This window comes from Calliphora vicina, chromosome 1 (assembly GCF_958450345.1).
Source record: "Calliphora vicina chromosome 1, idCalVici1.1, whole genome shotgun sequence".
NCBI lineage: Eukaryota > Metazoa > Arthropoda > Insecta > Diptera > Calliphoridae > Calliphora > Calliphora vicina.
In genome coordinates, this window is record NC_088780.1 from 39,778,435 (window position 1) to 39,800,951 (window position 22,517).

The 22,517-nt window shown below is 29.7% G+C and overlaps 1 protein-coding gene across 4 annotated transcripts in view; it reads left to right on the forward strand.

Annotated features, from left to right (window-relative positions):
• Nucleotides 1-22,517, forward strand: part of Sulf1 (Extracellular sulfatase Sulf1) — a 246,244-nt gene that overhangs the window by 172,541 nt on the left and 51,186 nt on the right. For all 4 annotated transcript variants that reach the window (XM_065509627.1, XM_065509611.1, XM_065509634.1 and 1 more), the window contains one exon: nucleotides 17,949-17,983. The gene's annotated coding sequence lies outside the window, so the exon portion shown is untranslated. The remainder of the gene's footprint in view (nucleotides 1-17,948; nucleotides 17,984-22,517) is intronic.

Genomic DNA, 22,517 nt, shown 5'->3' on the forward strand with positions numbered 1-22,517 from the left:
GAGAGTATTTGTCTATATTTTGACAATGTTTCTTTGTTATTGAAAATGGGCAATATCAGTCCATGATTTCACCTAGTCTCCATACAAATATCCTCCCGGAATACAGTTTGAGCAGTCATAAATATGTTGATTATGCGGCAATCATTTGTCGCTAGTACCCATACAAGAACACCCTCTAAAAAGGACTTGAATATTAATAATTTTCTTATAATAATTAATATCGTGATGAAAATGGACATAAACAAGTTTTATATTAAGTTTTTATTCTTTATACCAACTTTTGTGAGGATCGGTCCATAATTGACCCACCATTTTGCCCCTATCCCTATCCTTTGAAATATTTTGTTATTTCTTTATAAAGCTTCCTTCAAGGTATAATTTTGAGTTTATATTTTGCGATCTACAATTTTCCGTAGGTTTACTTTGGGATTGAGATCTGGCACTTGGTCATTGGATTGTGGTAACTCGGTTACAACCGTAAAGTTGTGTTTAGAGTCACTGTCGTGCTGGCATCTCCAGCACGACAGTGACTCTTTCCATTCCTCAGCGTAATGGAAATGTATCCAGTTCCAGTCATAGAATTTTTATAATATGAATTGGACACGTACATTGCCCTAAATAACAATCCATATTTGGGGTTCAGCCGTCTTAAAAACGATCGCACATTACTGTCTCTTACATTGAGTTTAAATTAATCCGAAAAGACAACAGTATTCTGTCTCGACCAGTTTAATGTTCTTTGGCAAATTGTACACTGATAAAACGTTTTTGTAGAAATACGAGTTTTCTGCGGTGGGCGATAGCTGGAAAGTGGTGGTAAATGTAGTTACATGGATTCCATGGTCAGCCACTCATCAAGCAGCTCACTTGGGTCCATTCAAAACTGATCCCATTGGGATACCCAATATGTAAACAGCAGGATACTTATTCGACATTCATTGTTTCCAAGGTGAACCAACTAGATTATCTGATGAAGAAATGGATGCGTCTCAAAGTTTTTTAGAGCCGGGCAATGGCAGAATAGGTGGTACATAGTCTCCACCTCTTCTTCGTTTCGACTGATTCTGTGTTCCAACTATGCAGTGTCCTGTAATAAAAGAAACATTTGCTCACGACGAAATTCTATAAGTAGATTTGTCCTGCCAGCATCGTCAACGGGCCAGGACGATCTCGCGATAAAACAGCTGGATTCATTAGTCCACCTGTTCTGTGTAGTCTCACATAGTTTCTGTTGTACAACCATCTTACATTTTTGAAGGGATGAATCGCCTCCTCAGCCATTATTGTTCCTCTTCTGGCCAATTCGTCTGCTATACAATTACCATGCTATACAGTTACCATCGTGTTAATCGCCTCCTCAGCCATTATCGTTCCCCTTCTAGCCAATTCGTCTGCTATTTCCATCGTGTTCAGGGACCCATATAAACGTTATCTAGAATGACTCGCTATCTCATTTAGGGTTAACCTAGATGTCGGGAAGACACCTCAGTCAGTTGGAAGCACGTTTTATGCCAGTAATTTCGGCCTGAAAATCAGTTCAGAAGTTAGGTAGCCTGAAGTAGGATTTAATCCCATAGTTCTCGATAAAGAAATCTCCACCGACCCTATTTCCCCTTTTGAAGACGTCAGTATATAAATAAACATTTTCTTAAATCTGTTTAACCCTTTGACGACCACGGGGACACCGGTGTGCCAACACAAAAATAACTGAATAACTAAATAACGAAAAAAATAATGAGTTCCATCCAAATTTAAATTAATTCGTAAACGTGTCTCTTATTAAAAACAATTCAAACTTCAGTGCATAACTCTTTCCAAAATTGGTAATTTTATTATTTAACAAACAAATAGGAAGATCGGCTATCATTAAAATGTGTAAATATTCCCCTACCATGTCAAGATCTTGTTAAGGACATGTTAACCGGCCGTTGATGGAAACTACAAACCAACCTTTAGAAGATTTGCTCATATGTTAAAATGAGCAAATTTTATATAAAGTCTCACAGCTATAATCGCTCCTTATCACCAAGTAACTAGTCTTATGACTAGCTCTGTGTCAGTACTCTTCTCTCTTGAAATATTTTAATATGAAATAGGTATGTCTACCATTAGTTTCTCCATATGCGAAATTAATGAACACAAAATTAACGCCACACAGACAAATTGCCCTTTATTGTTATTGCTGTTGTGGCAAATATGGGCAACAACACTAAACTCCAACTAAATTAAAAAACCATTATAATGATGAGGGGAGTAGTAACAAAAAAAGTTTGCCCTTTTCTTCTCGTCTGAAACATTATCATGAAACCAATCTGGCTACTGTTTTACGCATAAATTCCTAAAAAGCAAAAAATATAAAAAAACGAACACACAGGCACCACACACCACATCATTTTGGTTGGTGTTTGCAAAGTTTCCAATGAAATCGATTCATTTTTTTTATATATGTAGCAACATCATTATCATCACCATAGTTATATCCATCTATCCATCCATCCATTCCATATATTCTTTCATTTGTCCATTCTTTCAATCATATTTCGTTTATAACTGCGATAGTGTGTGCTGCCAGTGTAGATTTAACATCCTCTTGTAGTAATTTGGCAAATTGATTCTGTTTCAAGTCTTTTTTTTACTCCAAAGGTTTTTTTTTATTATTTTTGTTTTTAAGAAAATAAATGATTCAGCATTAATTTCAAGGTAACTAAGGTAAAAAAAAGAGTTTTTTGTTGGTTTTTTTTTTAAAAAAAAATTAGAATACATACTTAGGTTAGCTGTGGGTCTCTTAGAATGTGCTGTATCAATGTATGACACATTAAGGAATCAGATTAATTTTTTATGGCATTTTTAAACCTGACTCTTGAGTGTTTCTTTTAAATCGTATCTACTAATGGCAAGGACAGGCATATTAGCTGATCGAAGGTTCTGTGACACTTTTAGGGCACTGCTACACGTTCCAATATACATATATTGACCGCGATCCAGTATCGCGATATTTATTGAACGTGTAGCATGCAGTATTGATGGATCGCTATCCAAATCGCAGAATAACCCAATTTTATCAGAATATACAGTATTGGCCATAACTAAAGCACCCCCTCAATGGATTTTTTCAAATCATAATTTTTTGGATAAAAACGGCTTTTTTGGGATGTATTTTGTATATATTTTATTAACTAATATTGTTAATGTTCATTTAATATTCATTTAGTAAAAGATAATTTTATTAAAAATTAATTTAATATGATAAATCATATAAAAACTCAAAACGCAACGGACAAAACAAAAGCACCCTCTTATAAGATGTTTAAAAATTTGACTCGTTACTGCATATTTGCAATGTAAATTATCGGGAATCACAATGAATGGACTTAAAAATTCCAAAAGATAAAAATATAGGAAGACGTAGTGTGCAAAATTTAAGTTTTATACAGTTTATTGTGAAAAAAACAATGACAAGGCAAGTACTCCAGTAAATTCAAACTTAATGTTATTGAAGACTGGAAGACGGGCTTATCACGACATGAATTTAGTAAAAAATATTCAATTAACAGATCAGTTATTTCAGTTATTATCAGTTATTTCCAGGCTCATTTCAAAATTTTTTAAGACTGGTCGAAAATCTCCGGTGCATTCTGGAGGTCGTTCGCGAAAAATGATGATATTCATCAAAAGAGCAATACAAAAAGTTCCTACAGCATCAGGTATTCAAGTACGAACAAGTTTAAGATTATGCGTTAGCGAAAGAACAATCCGTAGAAGAGTAGTAGAAGCCCGATTATTCAGCTGACGACCAGCAAAAAAACATTTCTATCAGCTAAGAACAAGAAAGCTAGACTGAAATTTGGCAAAGCCAACATCGACTTGAGTGTCCAAAAATTAAAGACAGTACTGTTCCCTTAAAGACAGTACTGTTATGGGATTGTGGATCGGTTCATGTACCGTGATGTTTTGAAAGCTGTAATGTTGCCTTATGCCAGTGAAGAGATGCCAATTATAGGGAGCTTCCAACAGGATAACGATCCTAAGCACCCCTCCAAAGTTTGTAAGACTTGGCTACACAGCAATAAGATTCAAGTTCTTCATTGGCCTGGTCAATCTCCCGATCTCAATCCTATTGAGAACTTGTGGCACATTGTTAATATGAAAATAAATCGTGAAAATTTTTGAAATAAGGATCGGAAATTTTCACGATTTATTTCATGCCGTTAAAATAGCCTGGGAAGGAATATCGAAAAACGCCATAAAAACATATTATCTTCTATGCCAAGAGATGTTCTTGTGCCATCCAAAACAAAGGATTTGCAACAAAAAATTAACTTAATTTTTTTTTTATAGTATATCCCTGAAGGGGTGCTATAAATATTTTAAAAAGGCGATTTTTTGGGAAAAAAGTACTTTTTTATTTTTAAGTTATCTGAAAAATTTATAAGAAGATGTATTAGGAATTTAAACTTTTTGAAAAGCTAACTTTACACTAAATGTTTTAAATGAAAAATATTTAAAAATTGTTGATACGGAGGGGATCAGGTCCATTCAAATAACGCTTATTTTTTTATATAAAATTCAACTTTAGGGAAAAAATTCTCAAATCGCATAGTCGATGTCAAAATAAAGTAACCTATTTTAGATGGCCAAATATGTTCTTAATTAGTTTGTAAAGATTTCCGATATGGATATTATAGCTAAACTAAAAAAAATCCCATTTTTGCGATTTTTAAAAAACTTTTTTGGGAATTGCGGAATTCCTGATTATAAATTTCCAAATTTGTTATTATTTTTCTATTAGAAATAGAAAAATCTATATAACTGTAAAATTTAATAAATAAAAAATTAATTTTAATTTGAAAAATTTGTATCTTTGCAAAAACTCAATAAAACGCATTTGTTCATCAAACATTGACTAAATGTAAGGGTAAAACTGATTATCATAAAATTTTTGAACCTTTTGTCTATTTCTAACAAAATAAAAAAAAATAATACAGAAATTCCAACAAACGAGTTAGATATTAGCATTTTTATGCTAACGGCATGTCATTCCCCATACAAATCATATGACATACCCAGGTATGTTGCTGTTGACGTGCGTAAAGCAGTTCTGCTGTTGACATAAAGGTTAACTGAATTCACATTTTAGCGATTTCTATAAATACTGCAATGGTCTAACTAGAATCTAGATCTAGTTACTAGATCGTCCTAAGTAGTTTTGTTTGTTATTGAAATAATAAAATATTGAAATGTATGAATACTATTTGTAATTTCTTTTATTGCTATTGCTATAAATTTTCCAAAAATTTAGATATTTGCTATCTTCTTTAAATACTGCAATGGGCTAGCTAGGTCTGATGTTTTTTTTTTAGTTATTGAAATTTAAAAATATTGAAATGTGTGCGTATTATTATTTTTAATGTCTGTTATGCCAAAATGTCATTTAATCATAAGAAGCTCATTTAAAATCCATTCCTGCTGGATTTAAAACAAATCCTATTAACATTTTATTCTTACTAATGCTCTTTTTACTTTCAAAGGTATGTGAGCTGTACTATAAAGTTTAAAAACGAACCAAAAAAAAAATAAACAATTCTTGTGAAATGTGAAATTAAAGAATGAAAAATTCTGTTACCTAATAAAAAAAAAAATAAAAGACACATCAACAAAATTCTGGAGACACACACATTTTTTTTATTTTTTTTTTAAGAATCTTAAAGTGATTTTATCCATGCAAAACTTAAAAAGCTGAAACATCCACAAACAAAAAATACAAATTTAGTCCAAGGTAAGCAAGTTTTTGTATTAAAGTTTTAAAAGGTTTTCATTTTTGTTCATGTTGCTTCCTTCATCCTCAAAAGACGCACATTGGAAGGGAGTATCAAAAAAAAACTGAAAATTAAGCATGATAAAGAAATGTGAACAAAAAAAAAAAACATAAACATAAAAGACTTGGTCAAGAATGACCATAAAAAGCTAAGATCTTCCTACACTATCAATAAAATACAATTATGTTTATTATGGCTTAGAAAGGAATTTCATTTCAATAATTTTATTTGTAAATTAAGGTCATAAAATCGATTTTGTTTTAATACATATTTGTCTTATACTAAAAACTGGTTCTATAAATGCTATAAATAAATTAAACATTTATTTGCTTGTTTCTATTAAGAAAAACTTTAGGACTTATCTCATTCTACAATCGTTCCTTTTATTATTCTGAAAACAATTGAGTGAATCGGTTATCATTAACACTTGCCACACTCGTCTCATAAGATAAAGAGTGGCAAAATTTGACACTATGAAATAAATTGACAGTCAAATGATGAAATTTCAAGAATTAAGCAGTCATCTTTGACATTTATTTAGCGCAAGCTTTAAACATTTTAAACATGGAACTCCACACTCGTGAACAAAGAACTTTAATTGTGAAAATTTTCTATTAAAAACGTTAAAAATGTTACTGTATGACAAGGAGTATTCGATGTCCAGAGACGGCGCTATGGGGCTTAAAACACTTTGTTTCCCATCCGAACATGTGGCCCAAAGTTGAAATTTTGATACTAAATAGGTCAAATTCCGAAGGGCGTAGGGGCACATATAGGCGAAAAATAGGACAGGTTTTTTATATCAAAATGTTCTCCGTAAAGATACCTTACAGAAAAACATAAAATTGTTATATATTCTTAAGTTTTCGCCCAATAATAGCAAAAGGACAATATTTCACAAGTTACAAACAACTGCACAAACCCAATATACCCTCCCCACTATGATGGTGTAGGGTATAATAACTATTTCTTTTCGAACTGCTTCATTTATAATCAATCACACATAAATTCGATTCTATGTTGAAAATTAATCGGTTCTTTTCGAATGGAGTTAATTTAGAAACATTTGAAAAACCAAAACCGGTTCTAGTCGAAAATGAATCGGCCCTTTTCGAATCGAGTTAAATCTTTATCGATTAAGTTAGAAACAATATGAAATATTAATCAAATTAATTTTTTTTTAATCAAAACCGATTATATTTGATTCGAATAAAAATTAATCGATTACTTTTTATGAAAAAAATTAAAAAAAATAACTTGTTCATTTCGAATGGAGTGAATTATACGTTTACCTTAAAATACCCTATCAACTAGACTACCAATGAATTGAAAATTAACCGGTATATTAAATTCAATCAATTATTTTTAAATCCCCCTAATTTGTTCAAAACCTGTTTTATTACTGAAAGGAGCAATTCTAAATGGAACAAATTTTTATTTTCTTTTTTTGAAGAAGTCTAATGTACATAGGGTAAATATTTATTATTGATTTCATTCTTCACATACATTAAGGAACAACTACCAACTCTAAACTGAGTCCGTCCGTTAGCACGTTTAAATATTTACATTGGATTTTATGGTAATCATATCATTGCTTTTATGTCTTTCATTGCTGTCGACATTTTGACTTGTTATCATCAAATATATTTGTATTTATTTTACAAGAATTTATTTACACACGAGAGTATGTAAAAATTTTTTTTTTCAATGTTTTTTTTTTCTACACTTTTTGTCACGTCTCTTTATAATTTATAGCCATTTAGGCGATATTGTTTGTAAAATACACCAAAAATATAAATACAGCAAGAAATAATTGAACATTTGCCAACAATTTGCACACATATGCATGTGGAGAATAATTTTTTTTTTATATTTTAAATAATGTTTATTATAATGTATACTAACTAAAGGGTGTTTTTTAGAGGCGGACAACTTTAAATTGCCAGCACTGTTTTCTGTGACAACTGATTTGACAGTTCTTGGTGGTTTTGACCCTACGTCTCCACGTAGCAATATTTATTGCTGCAATTGTCAAATTTGATTGCGTCAATTAAATTTGCGAGTGATTGCTCTACTGATTACCTCAGCAATTATTGCAATAGGCTGTTAGTTCAGTTGTCATTAATATAAAATTTCTTCTTTCTATGATTCGGTGCGATTAATTCATACATATTTAATTTATTTAAGTACCAAAAATAAAAAAAAACAAAGAAATTAGTGAAAAAATCATTCAACACAAAATATAAGCAAAATACACCTCAGTTTCTCATAGAACTTCACGTGTTGAAAATTTTGTATTTGTGATGAACGTTTTCTCCACCTAAAGCAATCAGCATCGCTCTGCTGTTGTTCTGCCGACTTTATTGGGCATAGCAATACAAATTGCTACGTGGAGACCTAGGGTGAGGTTAGTTTAGTTTGGCAATTTATCATGAAGAGACTCACACCATAATAAGGTTTGCAAATTGTTAAAATTTATGGTTCAATTCGACAAAATCATCAGGCATTACGTGCATTTTATTGAGGTCATAATCGTTCATTAGAACTATTAATTTGAGAAACTATGGGATACGTTATATCTTAACCATAATACGGATCCCAATTGATATGGTATAGTGCGCACAGAATAAGCAATTGATGATGTGCAGCCGAGTTTTGATGATCCAAATGTGTCAATTTGTCAACGTGATCCACAATTCATTCATATTATGGAAAAATTTTGGTTTGCGTATTTACAAGATTCAACTCGTACATGAATTGAATCCTCACTATCATTCGCACCGTACATTTGGAGAATGGGCCGACCCACAATTTCATTTGAAAAAAAAAACTCACTCATTGTTTGGTGTGATTTGTGGGACAGAAGAATCATTGGTCCATATAACGATGTTCAGAACTTTACAGTCAATTGTGAGCAGTATAGAGACATGCTTACTAACTTTTTCGTGCCTTAATTGGAGACATGTGGTTTCAGCAGGATGGTGTGACATGTCATACAGCGAGCGATACAATCAATTTACTGATAGAAATATTTGGCGAAGAAATAATTTCAAGAAATGGACCTGCTAACTGACCATTTCTTTCATGTGATTTTACAACATTATATTATTTTCTCAGGTGATATGTAAATAGAAACGATAGAATACTTGAAAGTGAATATTCTGATTTATTGCGAAGGGTGTGTGAATATTGGACCTAGCAGTAGAGCCCACATGCCCGAAATCATATTTAAATATTAACCTCTTAAAATTATCTAATTAATAAAGCCAATTGATTGGATATTAAACACGTATTTCTCTCTTTTATTCCAATTTAAAGTTCTCCTCCTGTATACAAAAAAACACCCTTTACAATATATTCAATTTCAAAGATGCTCGAGTACACAAACTGGCAAAAAAGTGCAAACAATTTATAAAGAAAGAAATACTCAAACAAAATGCAAACATTTAAATTTTGCAAATTGGAAAAATTAATAATATTTCATTTTAAAAAAATTTAATTTTTTAAGTAGATTATACCGACAGCATTTACTTGTGTTGCTTATAACAGGATGTCTACTTGACACAAAGATGGATTTTTGCAATGGTTTTAATTAATTTCAAAAGTCATTAAAAGTATTATTGAAGTGCTCTGTGGTTACTTATATTAAATTTGTAAAAATGTTAAACGGGGTCAAATAATTGGCCATGACTCTAAGAGCTAGTTTTCTACTTGTTATTGGGTGTATGACTTAAAAATGCTGGATTTTTTAAAAATGTTTAGCTTTTATTTTGAAACATTTCTACAATATAAATTGATTCAAAGTGTTGCCCATTGTTAGCTATGAACTTTTCCCATCCTTCTGACCGCATATGGATTCCGTGCCAAAAGAACTGCTCATCTTTTGAGGCCAAGAACGAGTCAAGGCAATTTCGGATACTCTGTTACAAAGTGACAGTGTTCTGCATCGATCGTAATAAATAGTACTCAGACGGGCAACGGTCTGGACTATAAACGGGTGAGGCAAAACCTCAAAACCACTTCATTCTAAATACTTTTTCGCAGCTATTGCAACATGTGGCCGAGCGTTGTCATGATGGAATATGATATGTCTGTCCGAATATTCGACCAATGCTCGCTTCAAACGGATGAGTTCCCTGTGATGGTCTGGTCAGATTTCAGCAGCTTTTAATATACATATATGACCCTTTTTCTCCCTCCAAATACAGAGAATTTGGATATTCGACTTGTTGGTCGAGCTTAACATACGATCACATATGATCTCATACGATCTCTTACGCTTCGGGTTATTGTAATGGATACATTTTTCATCGCAAGTAATGATTCGGTGCAAAAAGGATTTTTTTATAGTGTTCAAGCAGCCTTTCGGCCATGCAAAATAGTCTTTCAAGGTCTCTCGGCTTCAATTCGTATGGTACCCAATTGCCCCGCTCTTGAATGAATCCTGCTGCTCGCAAACTTTTTGAAATTACTGCTTGAGTAGCTCCCAATGATTTTGCAAGCTCTTGTTGAGTTTTATATCAATTTTCATGGAGTAATGCATTTTTAAGTCATACAGCCAGAAGTTAAACGTAGCTTAACACGCTGTTAAGTTAAACCTGAAACAAATTTAGTCGGCTTTTAACTAACGATTGTATTTTTCACTTATCAATAATGAACTGTCAATTTTGTTAGTATGTATAATAAATTTTATAAATTTTGTAAAAAGGAAAAGTGAATGTAAAGTAAAGTAAATAAAATAGATATAAAAGCAAATCAAAACAAAAATGTATTTTATTTTTTCATCTGTTTGTATTTTGACAGTTCTAACCTAAGTTTAACTGGCTAATGATGCTCAGTTTAACCCAGATTATAAACTAACTAAACAAAAATTGATAAACAACAATTTCAGTTTAAGCTAGGTTTAAACAAACTAGCTATTAGACAACATATTGGGTATAACTTAAGAAGCAGTTAATTTCTGTGATATCGGCTTATAGGTTTGATATATTATAGGATTAGGATCGACCGATGTCGCTATATTGGACAGTTAACCGTAGTATTCTTTGGTGTAGTGTAAACAAAATCACACAGTTTGTGAGCACTATAAGATTTTGTTGCTCCGTGATTTTTACAATTTTTTCACCCAACCATAAAATCAAGAACACACAAATTTTTTGCTTAATCATTTCCGTGCATGTTTTTTTTTCTCTCCCTCAGCCAAAAAAAATTTGCACACAAAAATCTTTTCCAAATTTCACCTTAAATATTTTCGTTTTTGTTTTATTTTGCCAGAAGAACAGCAGCTGCATTTTCGCTAAACAAAAATGTAAGAATATACAAACAATGTTAAAATAATAAAAAATATTCGTCTTTCTACACTATTTTGTTGATCTTTATAAATTTTGAAAACAATAAAAATACACACACACAGACACAAATATTTACAGACAACACATACAGACAAACATTTTTGCAAGGTGCGCGAAATTCTATCTGTTGTATGGCAGCACAGTCGGATAGAATGAACAAATTTTGTAAATAAAATAGATGTTTATTTAAGTTTGAAAGTTCCCAGTTGGAAAATCCACTTGCTTTTTGTACTCTCAGCATTATAGTGAGAAGGATATTTTGCGTTTGTTGATATTTGTAACGCCCTAGAATATTGGTTCAACACCCACTTTAAAGTACACCAATCGATTCAGAATCACTTTCGATCGATTTAACATGTAAATTTTGTCATTAAAGGTCGCAGTATTACAACGAATCCCATTGAAACTGCTTGAAATCTATACTGTTACATTCAGATATTAAACTTAAACTACTGCAAGAAAAAAGAACATGTATGAAAATAATATAAAAAGCACCATGTGACTTAAAAATGCGGATTTTTTTAGTTTTTATTCAGATAAATTTTTAGTTTTTATTCAGATAAAACTCATCACAAATATCACATGATATCAAATGATTGATCTTAAATATCTGGTTTATTTTCCAATCCCACAGTGATGTGTGGATACCCCTGAGAAGTTCTGTCTGCGTAAAATAAATTTGTTATTTATTCTTTTAATTTCGCTCGCTGTGTTGTGGTTTTTGGTGTGCAATTTTTGTTCTGTTATGTCTGTCTGTCTGTTGGCTTGATATTTTGAATGAAAAACAATATTCTTACCTGTCATCACAGTTTTTTGTATCTGCCAATCATTCAATATTGAAATATTTTTATTTCAGAAAAATATTTAAATGTTATTTAAATTAAATAACAATACATAACCGATTTGTGAATTAGTGCACGTAATAAACTAAACATACAAAAATATAAACAAGTGTATTCTGTTTTAAACTGGATAGTGTTTTAAAAAAATGTATAGAGTGTAATAATAATTAATTTAGACGTTAAAATCGAAATATTCCATGCATACTGTTTGAAATTTAGGATAGGTTTGCCATTCCGTTTGTAATTTCTACATTTATCATTCGCTACCCCACAAAGTATATATATTTGGTCAATTCACAAGTTCTCTTATAATGTCATATTGTCATAATGTCTTAATATTTCACAATGGTTTTTATTGTTTTTCAAGTAAAAAATGTCCTAAAATAATAGTACTCTGCATGCTATGTTTATTGTGTTATCGTAACCAACCAGTAGAGAACTTCGCCGAATGCCTAAGTGTCGGTTAAGCCCAGCTGCCGTGTTGAGATATATTAAGACATTATGACATTATGACTGATAAGAGACCTTGTGAATTGAGCAATTCTGCATCGTTATAGATTGTATAATCGATATAGTCATGTCCGTCTGTCCCAAATAACATACAGACATAACTAATTCATACATCAATTTATCCGCTAAAGACCTGGGGCCGAATTACCGCATTCGATATCGAGTAAATTCGATCGTAATTTTCTGTTTTGAGATTACGGCAATCGATATCGAGCATGAAATTTAGTACATTTTGTTATAATTTTTCGATACGATAGTTCATTCGATCACGAGTGCAGTAATTTGGCCCCTGGTTCGGTTGCAATTTAAAATCCAGAAAATCGGCTCATAAATGGCTGAGATATAAATCAGGACGATTTTTGAGCAATTTTAATATAGACAATATGTATTTCTAATGATAGGTATTTCAAAGACCTTTGCAACGACATATATAAATCCATAGTAAGTCGGATCTACAATGGGTCAAAATCGGGAAACACATTTTTTAATCCCAATTTGATTTTAACAAAAAAATTATTTATTATAAAATTTGTTTCACTAATAAATAAAAAAACAAGTAAGAGAGCTATATTCGGCTGTGCCGAATCTTATATACCCTTCACCAAATTATACTACAAAATAAAAATTTTAAATATTTTTAGGTAAACAAAATTTATTTTGTTTTTTAAAAGTCGTTTTTTAATTTTTTGGAAAAAACATTTTTTCGAATTGTTTTTTGCAAATTTTTTTTTATTTTTTTAAATTTAATTTTTTTTTTTAAATTTTAAACATTTTCTTTTTTTTAAAAATTTTTTTTTTTAATATTTACCGAAAAAAAACTTTTTATGAACAAAAAAAAATTCGGGTTAAAAAATATTTTATCCGATTTTGACAGACAGACAGACGGACATGGCTATATCGACTCCGCTATCTATAAGGATCCAGAATATTGTATATACTTTATAGGGTCGGAAATGAAAAACTCTTCACCTTCTCACGAAAACGAGTATAACAATTGAAAAAAATATTAAAGAAATTTTGAAAAAAAAATTATAAATCTTTTTTTTAATTTTATTTACCAAAAAGTATTTAAAATTTTGAGTTTAAAGAATAATTTGCTAAAAGGTATATAAGATTCAGCACAGCCGAATATAGCTCTCTTAATTGTTAATGTTTAAATTACATTAATTAAATTTTAAATTAATTAAAATTTATTTTCTTTTAAAATCATGGCTAAATATTTTCTATTTTTAAGAATAAACTCTTTTAAATATCTTGTCTTATGATTCATGTACTTTTCAACTGACAAACTGATTTGTAAGAATTTTTATTGTATTTATAACTGACTCATCATAAGGTAAATTTCGTTGAAATGTTAAAAAAATGAAAAGTCAGAAATTGTTTTTTGGAAATGCTATATAAGAGGACATATTTTTGTAATAAATAAAATTCTTTATAAATCATAATTATTTAAAACTTCCGCATTATTTGCATCAAAAATATATAATTATTGATTAATACGTAATTAAAACAAATAAAATGACGGTTTCTTGTTTAAGTTTTTTTCAAATGAAACACTTACATAGGTCGGGTAATTTATCAAAATTTTAAACATTGTTAAAGCTAATCAATCTTTAAATATATTTTTTCGTACAAATTAAATAAATTTTATATTTGATTAAGCTTAAACTATGTTTAAAATGTAATAAGTTACCCAGCCTTAATATTATTAATTCAGACTTTAACTGGAGCACTTGTACGTAACAAGAACTTCAACAAAAAATTTGATTGTCTATTTAATAGATTCTATTAAGTTTTTTAAATGATTGATAACCCCCGTTTCACATTTAGTTGCGCAAGTCTGTTTTTCATTTTTAAAAATAAGAATGAAAGAACGAAACAACTTGCCGAGTACCAGCAAGTATGCACTCAAATTTGAAAAAGTTTCTTCTCCTTAACCCGACCTTACCTCTGAAGTCTACAAACACAAAAATCGAGCAAAAGACTTGAGCAACAAATTGCCTAAGGGCACTGCTACACGTTCAACATATATTTCGATATTTGGATCGCGATCTGGATTTCATAATATTAGGCTATTCTGCGATCCATCAATACTACATGTTACACGTTCAATAAATATCTCGATACTGGATCGCGTTCAATATATGTATATTGAACGTGTAGCAGTGCCCTAATGTGAAACGGGTCTAATATTTGTTAGTTTTCTATTTTCAATTAAAATTTAGTCGTCTTCTATGCAAAAAGAAATTGATTCAAAGAATTTTATAAATAACACTTATTTGCAGCCTTTGCAGTGTATAAATATTTAGATTTCTGTTAGAAAGCTAACATTCAGTGAACCTACTTTATCATACATTTATTTAAATGATTTCGGTACTTCAAAAAATCATTTCGAAAAAACTTTTATTGTTTCCACGATAGTATTACAAACATTTCATTTCTTTGTTGATTGATATTTTTCTGAAATCTTTATTTTTAATTCATATTTTGTTGACATTTTTATTTGCCTTATTTGTTTTTATAAATACATACCCAATAAGCATTTTTACTGGAATTCAAGTTGAAAGCAAGTGTAATTCATGCCTTGAATTATAGTCAAGCAATTGAAATACAGTTGTATTACACTTTATTTCAATAGCATTCTCCAGTAAAAAGGAAACATAAATTCAAGCCATATGTTTTTTGTTTGAAAAATAAATAAATTTTCAAATATTTTTCATGTCTAAAGTATAATTACATTTGCATTCAAGTCAAATTCCAACAAAATGTTCAAGTGCTTGAATTTTTGGGGCTTTGGTGCTTACTGGGTACCCGATACATATGAAAATAAAAAGTTTTTGAATTATTTTAAACAAATTTTCAATACCGACCGTAAATCAAAAAAATCATTTGTATTTTTTGAAAATCTAATACAAATTTTATTTAGATGATGAAATTGTATTATGATATTTGAGTTTTTGACAAATATTAATACTCCGTCTATAAATACCTTTAATATATAACCAGGGCAAATTTAAATACCTCAAAAAAATTTAAAAAAAGTTCAAAAAACTATAAAATATTCCGAAAAAAACATCGATATGCATTAGAAAATGATATATAGAAATATATATATATGTGATAGATATAGCTAGATCGTATTTTAGTTTTTGAAGAAATAATAGATAAAGTTCGTAAAAAAAATTTCTGAAAATTTATAAAATAATTTTATTTTTCCAGCAAAGTACTTCATAAACTTACCCTGTATGTATCATATATAATAATAAACAATATTCTGTATAAATTTTGCAATAATGTAGATAATAATGTACAAAATAAATAAAGTTCGAGTGTCACTTACAAAACTCATTTATTCAGTTATAATATTGTTTGATTTAGTTATAGTTATTTTTAGAAAAACATAGATTTGCAATAAACATAAATTGCGTGCAAAAAGTCCTTTGTTTTTTTTTTAACAACTTTTCAGGAGATTAGTGTTGTAAAATTTAGATACTTTTGACTACTCAATACATTTTTTTTGCTACTCGATGTTACTCAATACTTTTTAAAGATTTATTTAAAATTTAAAAGTTCTTATTTCATAAACACAGTTGCACTTTTTCATTGAAAAACATTTTAGTTTTTTGTTCCTTATTGTACTGAAAATACAACTCTGTCAGTATGAGCAGTATTTTTTTGGTATTTAGTAACTACAAAAATATACATAATTGAGTGCAAAGTAAAATACAAAATACTCAATACCACAGATAAATACACATAGTTCGGAAACTCTGTTGTCAAAGACCTAATTCAGTTGTCAAAATCCTAAATGATGATAATGTATTAGTTGAAAACAAGTAAGAGAGTTATATTCGGCTGTGCCGAATCTTATATACCCTTCACCAAATTATACTTTAAAATACAAATTTTAAATATTTTTAGGTAAACAAAATAAATTTTTTTTTCGAACTGTTATTAAATTTTTTTTTTTTAATTTAAATTTTTTTTTTTAAATTTTAAAAAATTTTTTTGTTTTTTAAATTTTTTTTGGTGAAAAAAAAATTCGGTTTAAAAAGTATTTTTTTCCGATTTTGACCCATTGTAGGTCCAACTTACTATGGTCTTATATACGTCGTTGCAAAGGTCTTTTAAATATGTATCATTAGATATCCATATTGTCTACTTAGACTTAGTAATCCAGATATAGGTCATAAATCGAGGTTGTCCTGTTTTTTTCCTCATAACTCAGCCATTTGTAAACCGATTTTGCTGATTTTAAATAGAAAACTTCTCGAAAGCATGTCTGATAGAATTATTGAAGATTTGGATACCGAAGATATCTGGGGTCTTCAGAAAATTGATTTCAACAGACGGACATGGCTTAATCGACTCCGCTATCTATCGCTATCCGTAGCACCCAAATAACTAACAAACATGATTGATACATCAATATATCGGGAATTCTTCCGGCTCGGTTACTATTTAAAATCTACAAAATCGGCCCCAAATTTCTGAGATGTAATGACAAATCCGTGACAACCTTGATTTTTTACATATATCTGGATTAATATAGACAATATGGATATCTAATGATAGATATTTCAAAGACCATTGCAACGATGTATATAAGCCTACAGTAATTTGGACCTACAATGGGTCAAAATTGGGAAAAATATTTTTGAACCCGAATTTTTTTTTACCAAACATTTTTTTGTCGTTAATTTTCTTTCACTAAAAAATAATTTTTTTTTTAAAAAATTTGGAAAAAAAATATTTTAAAAAAATGTTGCAAACAAAAACAAAACTTCATTTAAAATGTAAACTATATTAATATTGTTAAGTTTTAAATTTTTCAAAACGTTTGGTTTATTTCCTTTAAATAAACCGGATACTTTTGATTGCAAATAAAAGCCGTTTAGTAGTTTGAAAATTGTAACAACTCTTTATTTATTTAAAATGTACAACAACAGAATTAAATAGTCACTCAGTGTTTTTTATACACGTTTATAAATTCGCAGAAATAAAGACACACTTTATAATGCACACAAATTCAATTGAAAAACACAACACACTTTAAGGCACTCAGTTGATGTTTATTCGAAAAGCGTCTCTGATAAACTCACCCACGACTGCAACCTCTGCCAATATTTATAACACTGCCATCTGCACTCGAATATTCTAGATTGCTCTTTAACTGTCAAAGTTCGAATTCGAATACAGCGTTGCCAACTTACGATCAAATCAACTGAAAGCTTTTATTTAATAATGCCCACAGATATGTTACAGTTTGCTATTAAAGCACTGTTATTTGAAAGCATTATGCTACTTTTAAATCAGCCCTTAAAATCGTTATATTTGAATTCAAGTACAATTTCGTAACAATATTAATTGAATGTTTATTAGTTATTCTGTCATCATTAAATAAAATTTTCTTTTCTTGTCTTTTACAGAATTGTCAATCCCGTGAAATAGTATCATCATTGTGGTAAGTTTAATTACAAACTAAAATTTATGCCGATCCATTATGGTAATAAATCTTGAAAAAATCTATAATTTGACAACTTATATGACCGAGTTAATCGCCCAGTTTTTTACATATAAACTTGTTTTTTTTTTTTTAAAAAAAAGACTGCACATAAACCAACTATTCTTAATATTGTTTCTTTATAATAAAATGAAATAACCAAAACAATGTACAAAATCATTTCATCCCCCGATGGTTATATGTATTTTGAATCTGGTAAACTGTATTTTGCCAGTGAAGGATTTGGCAATAACTGCCTAGCTGCAAGATATGGTGATTTTACGGCAATTTTTATAATAATCTTGGCCCTAAAAGTTAATATTTAGCGAAGTCAAAATGTATGTACTCCTGACACGAGGAACTAAAAAGTTCCTCGATGATAGTTTTGGACCTAATTCAAACTTGGCTAATTTTTACGAACAAACTATTCTGGCGACCCTGGCAACTGCCTTTATATTTGCTATATGTTATATTTTTTTTGCAACTCTATTCGTTAACAAAATTTTTATGTTATAAATCAAAAAAACCATGTGTAATATTTAATTACTAAGAAAAATACTGTAAAATTTATTGAATTTCACTGATTGCTGAAATTTTTTAACAACATATCGATACAAATAGTATGAATTTATTTATAAAATGCATACATATATATTATTTAAGCCTGTATGACCTTAAGCCAAAAAATATGCCAAATATCGTTATTGTTCAAAAATAAATGTTTTTCATAATAAATATGTTTTTATTAAAAATTGTTAAATTTCTTTAAAAATTTCTATTTGATAAATATAGTGCAATTTATTTTGTTTTATTTTTGTTTATGCTAAATATTTCAAATAAAATTTGTTTTCAATACTATACATTTATTTTCTGCTTTATATTCATATTTTATTTGGCAAACTTTACATGTTGTTATCAATAAACCAAAAAAAAAACACAATATTTATACTAGTGCAACAGCCCACACGAGCCTGAATGGAGATTTTTTCCACAATAAATACTTCTATCATAATCGTTTATGACAGGCAGGCATGTAGTATTGCAACTAGAAGATCAAAGCGACCATCAAACTAAAAATATTGAATATTACAAAGATTTTTTTACATATTTACAACTATGTTGTTTGTATAATTTAAGAATATATAAATATTTCACCCACCCATCATTTAATTTTTATGCAGTTTGTTTGTAGAACTTTAAGCTTATAACAAGTACATACAACTATTGCCAGATTTTTATTTTGTATTTGACAATTTACATTAACCTATCGTTAGCTGAAATACAAAAATCACATTAAATAGCTGGTCAGTTTATAACAGTGAAATAAAGAACATTACATTACGTCAACCACTGCAGTAGACAATAAAGATGGGGTAGACTAAAGGAAGGGTCACACATGGCATATATTTGCTCAAAAAAGCGTAACCACTTTTTTTGACACAAATTTGCTTCACGTGTTTGCTCTTACAATTGTTTTGTAAGATCAAACAGCATCGAATAAAATTAGTAAGAGAGCTATATTCGGCTGTGCCGAATCTTATATACCCTTCTCCAAATTATACTTCAAAATACAAATTTGAATTTTTTTTAGGTAAACAAACATTATTTTTTCCAAAGTTGTTTTTTAATTTTTTTTTAAATTTAAAATTTTTTTTTTAAATTTAAATTTAAAAAAACATTTTTTGGTTTTTTAAATTCTTTTTTTTTAATTATTAATGACTTAGTAATCCAGATATAGGTCAAAAGTCGAGGTTGTCCTGGTTTTTTCCTCATATCTCAGTCATTTGTGTACCGATTTTACTGATTTTAAATAGGAAACTTCTCGAAAGCATGTATGACAGAATTATTGAAGATTTGGATCCCGAAGATATCTGGGGTCTTCAGAAAATTGATTTCAACAGACATGGCTTAATCGACTCCGCTATCTATAAGGATCCGGAATATATTGTTACGAAATTGTACTTGAATTCAAATATAACGATTTTAAGGGCTGATTTAAAAGTAGCATAATGCTTTCAAATAACAGTGCTGTAATGGCAGACTGTAACATATCTGTGGGCATTGTTAAATAAAAGCTTTCAGTTGATTTGATCGTAAGTTGGCAACGCTGTATTCGAATATTCAGTTAAAGAACATTGTAGAAAGTACACCACAGATGGCGTATGATCTAGAATATTCGAACTTTGACAGTTAAAGAGCTTTCTAGATGGTAATGCAGTGTTATAAATAGTGGCAGAGGTTGCAGTCGTCAGTGAGTTTATCAGAGACGCTTTTCGAATAAACATCATCTAAGTGCCATAAAGTGTGTTGTGTTTTCAAAGTAAATTCGTGTACATTATAAATTGTGTCTGTAATTCTGAGAATTTATAAACGTGTATAAAAAACATTGAGTGGCTATTTAATTCTGTTGTTGTTGTACATTTTAAAGAAATTAAGAGTTTCTACAATTTTCAAACTACTAAACGGCTTTTATTTGCAATCAAAAGTATCCGGTTTATTTAAAGGAAATAAACCAGCGTTTTGAAAAGGTTAAAACGTAACAATATATACTTTATAGGGTCGGAAAATTATATTGTGAAAATTACAAACGGAATGACAAACTTATATATACCCTTCTCAAGAAGATGAAGTGTATAATAAAACTAATTTTTTTGTTTCGAATCTTCCAAAGTAAAATAAGTTTTTGGAATAAATAATATAATTCAAATATATTTTATTTATTGTCATGTGTGACCTTTAGTCTCAGTCTAAAATTCAGCGGACCACATTGGTTTAGCAACTTTTTATTTTGGAAATAAATCGGTAGCTTGTGAATGATTGAGGATATCTTAATGACATTTCACATGGTCGGTGCTGAATGTTGAGTTGATTTGTATTTACTTACCTCGGGCTTAAAACATTTTAAACAAATTTAAAAAATTCAGTTTATGAAATTTTGTACTAGATAGATAGAACTAAATATGTATCAAGATATATTTAGGGTGAAAAATATGACGGGTCGAACTTTTTTTAATGCAAAATAGAGTTATTTTTTTTCGATTTCCGTTATAGAAACAAATTATTTGGACTCTTATACATTTCTTAATGAAAACTTAACGTAAATACGTGAAAAGTAAAATATTTTAAACTTGTTGAACTTTGAATAAAAATTTCAGTATATGTACGGCAGTGCTCTCTTTTATGACAAAAAACTTTCGGCATTTGAATAAAGACAATTACAAAAGTTATCAACTCACTTATTAAAGAAAAAATCATTCGATCTGTATAAGATCCAAATTTGATCACGATATCTTAATCAGTTCGAATTTTGCACTAATATTAATTTTAAAATTTTCTTCGCGAAAAATCATTGTCAAGAAGTTTCAAGTATCAGTGGTGAATTTTATTCAGAAAATTGATCGGAAACATTTGTATACCCTTCGCCGTGAGTTGTTGATATCAACTTTCCGGATACCCCAAATAACTTGCATATTTTATTGATACATCTACATATATATCCGATATAGCACTGGTTCGGTTTCTATTTAAATTGGGGAAAATGTCTGAGATATTAGCAAAAAACCATGACTACCTTTTTGTACCCTACACCACCATAGTGGAGAGGTTATATTGGGTTAGAGCTGATATTTGTAACGTCCAAAAATATTTGTCTAACATCCACCTTAAAGTATACTGATCGACTATGAATCACTTTTTGAGTCGATTAAACGATGTCCGTCCGTTCGTATCGCTTGGCTGGCTGTCAATTTAAACCTTGTACGAAAAGTACAGGTCGCAATTTTAAAGATATTGCAATCCAATTTGGCACATACAATTTGTTCGGTCTAAGGACGAATCCCATTAAAACTGGCTGAAATTGGTCCATTATTTCACCTAGCCGCCATACAAATGTCCTCCCGCAATTGGACTTTATCGGTGATAAATGTTTAATTTATATATATATCTACACAAAATTCGCTCCAAATAAGTTCTATATATATGGAATTCATGTCACTTTATTTTATGATGATCGGTCCATAATTAGTCATACTTCCCATATAAGGCCTCACTTTAACGAGCATAAATCTCTTAAAAATTTTCGTATACACATACATTCAACAAAAATAACTTTCATATAGACATAAATCACACAACCTAATTTCATAGCGATCGGTCTATAATTAGTCATAGCTCTCATATAAGGCCCTTTTCCAAAAATCATTTACAAAACTAAATTACTGAAATTTAAAAAGAAAAATATATTTGCTCATTTACTTAGTGTAGGGTATATCTAAATCTGTAAGTCATTAACATGGACATCATGTATATATAATGAAACACATTCCATAAAAATTCGGACAAACAATAGTTTTTTCACCAAAAAATATAGGTCTCTTACTTGTTATAACCATCACCATAAGTTGCAAGGGACCACAAAGTATATATATTCTGGATCGTTATAGATAGCGGAGTCGATATATCCATGTCCGTCTGTATGTTGAAATTAACTTTCCGG